Here is an 8,261-nt window from a genome sequence, read left to right on the forward strand (position 1 = left end):
TCTCGAAGAAAAATCGCTAGACATCTATGACAGTTCCTCATGAACTGTGTGGACACCACCAAGTCACGTAATTGATTGTACGTTGTGGCCGTTCCCAACATCTAGACCCATCGATCGAAAAGTCTGAGCAAACGAGCTGCGTATCGCATGCCTATTTCTTTATCAAGCGGCTTACTTTTACGAAACCTTTCGCGAAAACCTTCTGCTGTTAGCCGAAAATGTTGGAGCAGGGCTAGTATTGCTTTATCTTAATCTGTTGAATCTGCTGGGGACAGTCGGCCGAACACACGCAGAGCCTACCCAGTCAAAGACATATTGAGTGCTGCAGCCCATTTTTCCTTGGGCCAGCTGTGCCCTTCTGCGATACGCTCAAAACGCTTGAGGTATGCTTTCAAGTCATCCCTGCGATCGTCGAAAGGCGGGATCAATTTGTGTGGGCTAACTGCTGCTGAGGGCCCCTTTGCAGGTTCTCGATTACCCCCACCAGCTTCTGCGAGCCTTAATTGGAGCTGCAGTCTACGCTCTTCAGCCTCTGCTAGCGATTTTGCATGCTTGCTTTCGGCTTTTTCTTTACGTTCTTCTGCCTCTGCTTGCGCCTTGGTGTGCTCGCGTTTGGCAAAACGTAGTGCGCTTTCAATCTCTTGCTCGGCAGCCACCCACGTACGTAGCACGGCGTCTTTCAACCCCATGCGTTCACCCAACTGGACTAAGTCCTTTAGTGTTACCATCGTTTCTTTTTACGGATAAGCAGGAAAGGAAGAAACGGTTTCATCCTGTCGCGCGGACGCCAATTGTTGCGAATTGGTAGCGTGTCCCCGACTTTCCGGAAGGGAACGCCATTGAGTGCAGGTTCAAAGAAGAGAACAAAGAGATCAAACAAAACAATACGAAGCCGTATTTATAAATTAGAGGGAAAGGGGCCAATAAGAAGCGGAGACGAAAACAAAAAAACACACACTCAACACGCGTACAACACTACAGAATTAAAGGAGAGAGTTTACCTGGTACTGAGCATCCCAGCTGATGCGGGGATGCCTTGCAGAAAGGGCGGAAGCAGATCGATGTAGTGCGACGCGTCACTGACGTTGCGTCGACGGATGCGGCGACAGATTGCCAGGTGGCAGTAGGAGCGGAGAAAACTGCAGGAAAACGAAGGTCGTCTTCAGTCAACAGCCCGAAGAACTAGGCAGCGGCAGGAAAACCGTAGCCAGGTCTCGTCTACGGCGTCACGAAACGCCGGAGGCTTCAAGTAGGCTAATCAAGTGTGCCTTTTGGCAGCACGGACCCTCAGTCCTTCGGCTGCCACCTCAACGCTTGCAAGAAACGCAGTAGGCTTGGGTCGGGGATCCAAGGGAGGTCACGGCAGTACGGACACAACGTCCGACGGCTGCCACCTCCGCGCTCAAATGAACCGATCTCCGCTGCCCTGTCTCCCTTTACACCTCGGTTTTCTAACACGTCAGCTTTCTGCTCCTGGTGCTCGCCACGCTCCCTGTCGCCGTCGCCTCGCACACACCATTCGCACGTTCACACGCGCAACGCTGAGCAGGCGCGCGCGGCGTTCCGCTGTCCGACGCACCACTGTCGATGCACCGCGTTCAAAAATCCTCTGAGGATCTTTTGTGCACCTCACAATAACAACGTTTTTGCGAAGAGCGATGTACAGCCACCTTAGCAGGGACACACTACTTCCTTCTTTTCGGTGCCGTGACCAGGATTGATTTTTCCCGCCTGCAATGTGTGTACGTTCTTCAGCGGTTGACGTGAACTGCGTTTTGAACCCCAGCTGAAGTGTTTTCAGGCTTCATATATAACTGTAGAAGTGCGTAGGTTCGTCCACTGCTGTCCAAGTACCGTATCTAACGTATCGCCACCAAAGCAGTCTTTGGAGGCCCTGCCTAAAGCGTTTCTTTGTTCTAGATTGTCGTAAAGGACGGTGATCGCTCGCATTTTAAACGTTTTAGGTTAGAAAGCACGGGCGAAGTCAACATGCGCGCATGTTCATGCGCCAGAATGCATTTTTAATGTAGCAATCGTTGTCCTGAAGTCGTTGTTAATGAGACACGTACAAGCGCTGCCGTGATCTGTAGGCGTAGAGCAGCTCGGCACGACTACACATCTGCCTCGCATGGTAAGCAATCCCATGTCTGCATGCATGCTGGTTTCCTTTATTCAAAGGATATTTTACGGAAGAGCAGCCTCCGGGCTTGCCGATTGTAAGACCTAAGACCAAGATGTGCTGTGCGACAGGCCGCTCTTTCCCTATATCCTAGGAAGAGAAGCAGCACTGAACAGAGTTCGCCGAGAATGATTCTAGTCACAACTGCTTTTGGTTTGACGAAACGAACGTTGCTGAGTACTGGAGAATGCTGATTAAGAGCTGTAGTATGTGTGCTCTATCAAATCCAGTGCCGTTTAACACGATTCCGTCAAATTCCTCGTCCTATGGTTTATTCGCGCCTGGCAAATTTTGCGGCGTGCGTATGGACTACACCTTATCCCTGCATAAAATGCATTACCTAAGCGTCACGTCTGAGATAAACTTTCAATTTTTTCTGCTGTACAAGCACTGTCCGCTGGTAGTTTTGTGCTACAGGCCGCTTTACAGTTTGTTAACGGTGCCATCTTTTGGATTTTTTTGTTTTTAGAACGGCACCCAGATTAAGGAATCCTGTGCTGTTCAAGCTAGGTATCTTTAGTTTGCTTCTCCGAGTTTTTAAAAGCTTCATTGTTTGGTCAGAATGACCTAATTTCTCAATCTTGGCGGACTTTTTTGGTGATGGTATAAAATAGATGTCTGCAGAGGGAAAAATAAGCAATCACTTGGGAGCCCACAGCCACAGTTTTCACCAGTGTTGCGGATATATCCATGATCAGTATGGAAACAAAGGTGCGTTTTAGTTCTTGCTGCCAGATTTTCTGTGTTGTATGTTAGGTTCTCTTTTGGGCCGTTTTCCGTTGTTATCTTTATCAAGCTGCTTCATGAAACATGGTACATAGCCTAGCCATACCCTCATTTATGTGTACATCCTTGCTAGTTGGTTGTCAGCATGGGTTATTGCAAACCAATTTGTTGAACCCAGTTTACTGAAACGCTGCATTAAGCGAATGAAGTGGCAAATGTGAGAATGGGTTTGTTTTGTATGATGTTAATATGATTAAGGCAAAAAATGTAGCTTCTCGCTGCATTTCTATCTGTCACGAAGCTGCGAATTTCTAAGCTTTGTCATTATGAGTTGTCGATAATAGAAAATGTGTTGTTCTAAGAAGTGATGCAAAATAAAACCCTCAGCTAAAACAAAACCCCATCTCAAAAGGTGCTCAGTTTAAGACCTGTTTTTCCAACTTAATATATTTGAGCAGATGTAAGGGCGTCAGTATTAAAAATATAATGCCGGTACACTCATTTACATGAGCCAATCAGAAAGGCGCAATGCAGAAGCACATATGAATACTTAGACAATGAAGGGTGATAATTAAAAAAAACCTAGACTTTTACTGTATCATCAGCATTCAAGCTAACGATATAGTTAGCAGTCCAGACTATATTAAAGCAGAATAGCCGGCTACGTAGCTCATAGCGCCACTGGTTTTTTTGAAGACCTAAATATTCATTGACTTTTTTGTAGCATTAGCTGGCATCAGAATTATCTGAACTGCTCGAAGCATGGACCGCAGTGAAATCAGTAGCCGTTACATGCTGCTCATAATCCAACATGCTGCACATAATCCAGCATGCCCCTCACCACTTCTTGCATTGCATTAGAAGATGTGAGTGAAAGGCAGCGACTTCCACATGTCTGCCGTTCTAACATTAGTAACAGAGTTCTGGTAGCTGTCACCTCACTAGCATAGAAGATATGCTAGTGAGGTGTCAAATCTGTTAGGCAAAAAGTGGTACACTAAATGCAGTGAACCACTGAAAGAAAAATTATAGGGTTAATGCTAAGAAATGGAGGAGAGAGCTGCGTGAGTTGGCAACAAATTCGAACCAGAATCTGAGCTGAAATCACGAACAAACATAGGCAGGACATGCATTTTAAAAGCTGACGGTCATTTTTAGTAGTGGAGTGGTTGCTGGCAGCAGGGAACTCGAATCTTGCCTTCATTTTATGTACACATTGCTTTGTGCTTTAGGACCCAGAGCCTGCCATAGGCAGCATACACTTGTAATGAATTATCTGTCCAATTATATGGCCTTGGTAGACTAGGCAAACTCTAAAACCTCCCCAATGCCCACTTTCTCTGTAGTGAACTTCGTAAACCCCATTATTCACCAGTTTATTGCATGTCACCCCTTCACTACAACGTCCTTCATAGCCTGAGTCACTTTGGGATGTTAATTTCAAATAAACTAAACTAAGCATGTCACCCCAAATGGGAGCCATGGTTATGATGCTCAGATGCTGGCCCGAAATATGCAGGTTCAGTTCCAGCTGCAGTAGTCGCATTTTGATGGAGACGAAATGCTAGAATTGCAGGGACTCTGTGATATTAGCACACTTAAATATTTATCTGCTCCTCTAATATCTAGCATAGCCTGCGCCCCTTTGTGGCGTTAGACCCCATAAAACCAAGCAAAATTAGTGGTTACATCATTTCTGAATTTTTTTTCAAATTTATAATTATTTTCTAAACATTAAAAATTTTCTGCACCCCCTTTCTTTCATGATTGCTTCTCCTATTTCCTTTCTCGGTGAGTAGCAGCTCAGTGATTTTGACTGTCAGCTAAATATTGTTCTTCGTTTCATTAGAAAAACTCTGTCTCTCGCTCCATTGCTTTTGTCAGTTGTATCTGCAGCGTAGTATTATGCAGGAATATGTGAAGCTTAGATCCAAGAGCTATGACCTGGATAGGAAATTCTATATTCAAGGATAGTCAGTTTTATGTCAGCCCCACTTACATTACTTATTACGCTATCTATGCAGAGTTCTTTTGTAATGGACCAGGCACAGAAGTGCTTTGACCTGCAATGGTAAATATATCTTTAAGGCAAATTTCTCATTTAAATGCATAAATAGATGGGCAAGCTCACGCGTTTACGAAGCTCATAAACTTGCATTGGTTTTTATAACCTTCCCTGTGATGCACTGAGTCACTGGAATACACGGCATATCTTCAGTGCTATTTGATTTGCCTAATATGGTGAGACATTGGTTTACTCATGTTTGGCTTGAGGGTAAGTCAACTGGGCTCAAATGAGTGCACGGAAACTTGCCTTTATGAACCAAAGTATTTGCACATGATTTATGGATTTTGTTAGCTGGCAAAGATAAAGCAACTGTGGCAGTGTTGTGTAATATCCGCAGGGCATTCTTGCAAACTCCAGTATGCATGCCATTCTTTTCTTTTCATGCAACATAAACAGTGTTTCCTTCTCATTCATGTTTGAAATAAAATGCTGCGCACTTCACCACTGTAAAAATGAAGGGCATTGTGCTGCTCCACAAAATGATATCTTGCTGCAGCTGTAGTTGTGGCATAGAAAATTCTCTAGGCTATATATACACCTATTCATCATGATAAAAGCCACATGCATGTCGCAGAAACGTGTTGAATGTACAATATCCACAGATGATATGGAAATCAGACTGAATATATATTGGCAAAGGCATCAAGCATGCTAAATTTTTTGAAAATGAATTTTCGGGATGCTCCTCACAGGAGGAGCTACCAAAAATTCAGACCAATTATGGAGTACGCATATGCAGTCTAAACCCCCCCCCCCCCCCCCACCCCCCCGTCGGAACCTGATGTTGTGGTGTGCTGGAACGCGTTCAGAATCGTGCGAACTGGGGCTCTGTAGGAGCACCGTTACGAATAAAGTTATAATTACAACTGGAAAATTGTAGGCTTATGGCAGAGGCCGTACACTCAAGTGCACCTATCTGGGCTTGTGATGCAATGTGTAGGTCCCTTCGGTTTTGGGTAAAACCTGGTTTCTCCCTTTTGTTGCACCCAAAAAGATTCTTAAACGTCAGGTTCAACGCAATTTCTGTGCAAATGCGCCAGTAAGAAGGTGTTATTCGTTGGTGCATAAAGCAGAACTGCTGGAGGGTAGTGGATGTCACAGTTGCTTATAATTTTAGGATAAATTGAAAATTTCTGCGACATGACCTCCTTAATGCTACTGGGTTAAAATGCAAAAGAATTTACGTTCCCTGCTGTGGCGTCTGCAATTAGTGCCTAATGTTCTTGCGATTAGATTGTCTGTGTAAAGTCGATGGCTCAAACATCCATGTCATCTGCGCTGGTTCCATACTTATTTAAGACGACAGGAGACGCGATGGGCAGAGCCTTGAACGTTCTACTATGCTAGTGTCCGGCACCTCGTCTTTTGAAGCGCCAGTCCATGTGGTGGGCCGCATTTCCCCGCCAAAGCACTTGTTGGAACGGGTTTGGTTATCTTAATATTGTATGCATCAGTCATAACCTTCAAGAATGTTCTTAGTATCATATGGGAAGGTACTGATCCTGCCCACTAATCCGCAACAGTCCACCAAATAATCCCAGTAGTTTACCGTAATCCATTTTCTGTGGTGCGCCTACCTCGAAACATTTGGCGGTCACGTGGTGTTGATGGTATCACTGCCCTCCCAGTCGTATTCATAGATCGCTGGGAGTCCTCATACCACTACTGGCGCAGTGGTGCAGCGGTTAAGCGATGGGAGCGGCGCATCGCTTCAGAGGCCACGGTTGCTCTTCTCGGGCTCCCATAAGGCCCACGCACAGCGCAATGTTGGGCAGGTGGCAGCTGACTTGACTTTATCTGAATTAATTTTCTTTGCCAGGTTCCACGGTGGGCAGGATGACATATGCATGGCTGCCGGTTTGCGGTGACGTTGCACTGTCACGTGACCTCTCTCAACCAATAAATATTTTTCGCCCAAACAGTGCATTTCAGATCGCTCAGTGTAGCGTTCCACAGGTTTTAAATAAATCCACTTCACAGTAGAGAAATGGCATGCATTTTCAAAGAATGACCTATATGCGCTTTTTGTGTAATACGTGTCAACATTTCGCTGTCTTATTCCATTTTGTTACAAAATAAATGGTTGGCATCTTATATCTATTGCTTTTTTGCAGTTGTGATAACCTATGTGTGAACTGTGCTGCTTAACTCTGCCAAAGTGTCCGCTGCCGGGGTTACTGGGAGGTGGGGCTAGAAAAGCTACTTGTATGCAGCTTTTTCGCACCTTCCCAACCATATCTCATGTCCACATTGCTTTGCACTTTGTGCTAAATAAATCAACTTCAAGTTTATCTGCCCCTTCTCACCATGGGGAGATTCCCACCTGCCACGGGTCACATGACATCGCTAGAATAATCAAGCAATTTTGTGATAAATGATGATGATAATGCAAAAATTTACTAAAAAAAACGTCTTGGGTTACGAGCCCGCCTCGGGGCTCAGTGGCTAAGGCGCTCGTATACTCAGCCTGTGTACCCGGGTTCCAATCCGACCGACGCGGCTGCGTTTCGATGGATGCTAAACGCAATAGGCGCCCGTTGTTGTGCGATATCAGTGCGCGTTAAAGATCCCCAGGTGCTCGAAATTATTCCGGAGACCTCCACTACGGCACCACTGTCTTCCTTTCTTCTTTCACTCCTTCCTTCCTCACTTCCCTTACGGTGCAGTTCGGGTGTCCAACGATATATGTGAGGCAGTTATTGCGTCATTTCCTTTCCTCAAAGTAAAACAAAGACAAAAAAATGTGGGGTTACGGGAAGTCTGACTGGGCCCCTAGGCCGGTACACCGTTTTGATAAAAGCCGCTGCCGGTGCTCTTTTGACAAGGGCTCACTGTTTCTCGAGGTCCGAGCTGGACGGGGCCGCCTCCGAGCGTTCCTACAATGAAAAGCCGGAATTTTTTATGAGAAGACTACGGGGATGACATTGCATTAAAACAATTAAGCAGACCCACCAACGCCACCCACGCACCTCAGTTACGGCAGCGTAGGAGCATCCCTCCAGTTTCTACCCCTTTCTTCTTTCGCTCTTGGCTGCTTGGATTAGCTTCGAAAGCATTGCCTTGGATTGTTTTGGAGCGGCGTCAGAATTACAACAGAGGCAACCTCACTTAGGTACGGTATTTAATCAGTAAAGAACACCCCACCTCACTAAAGCTGTCCTAAAGGATATTTTTCTAAACACACCGCTTTCTTTTTGGCGTTCATGACTGCCGTGAAAGTTAGCGCTCGCCCTCTTCTTACGCCGAAGCAACTATTCAATAATATAGCCCCTTCATATGCAATCACTG

This window comes from Amblyomma americanum, chromosome 7 (genome assembly GCF_052857255.1).
Source record: "Amblyomma americanum isolate KBUSLIRL-KWMA chromosome 7, ASM5285725v1, whole genome shotgun sequence".
In the NCBI taxonomy this organism is placed as follows: domain Eukaryota; kingdom Metazoa; phylum Arthropoda; class Arachnida; order Ixodida; family Ixodidae; genus Amblyomma; species Amblyomma americanum.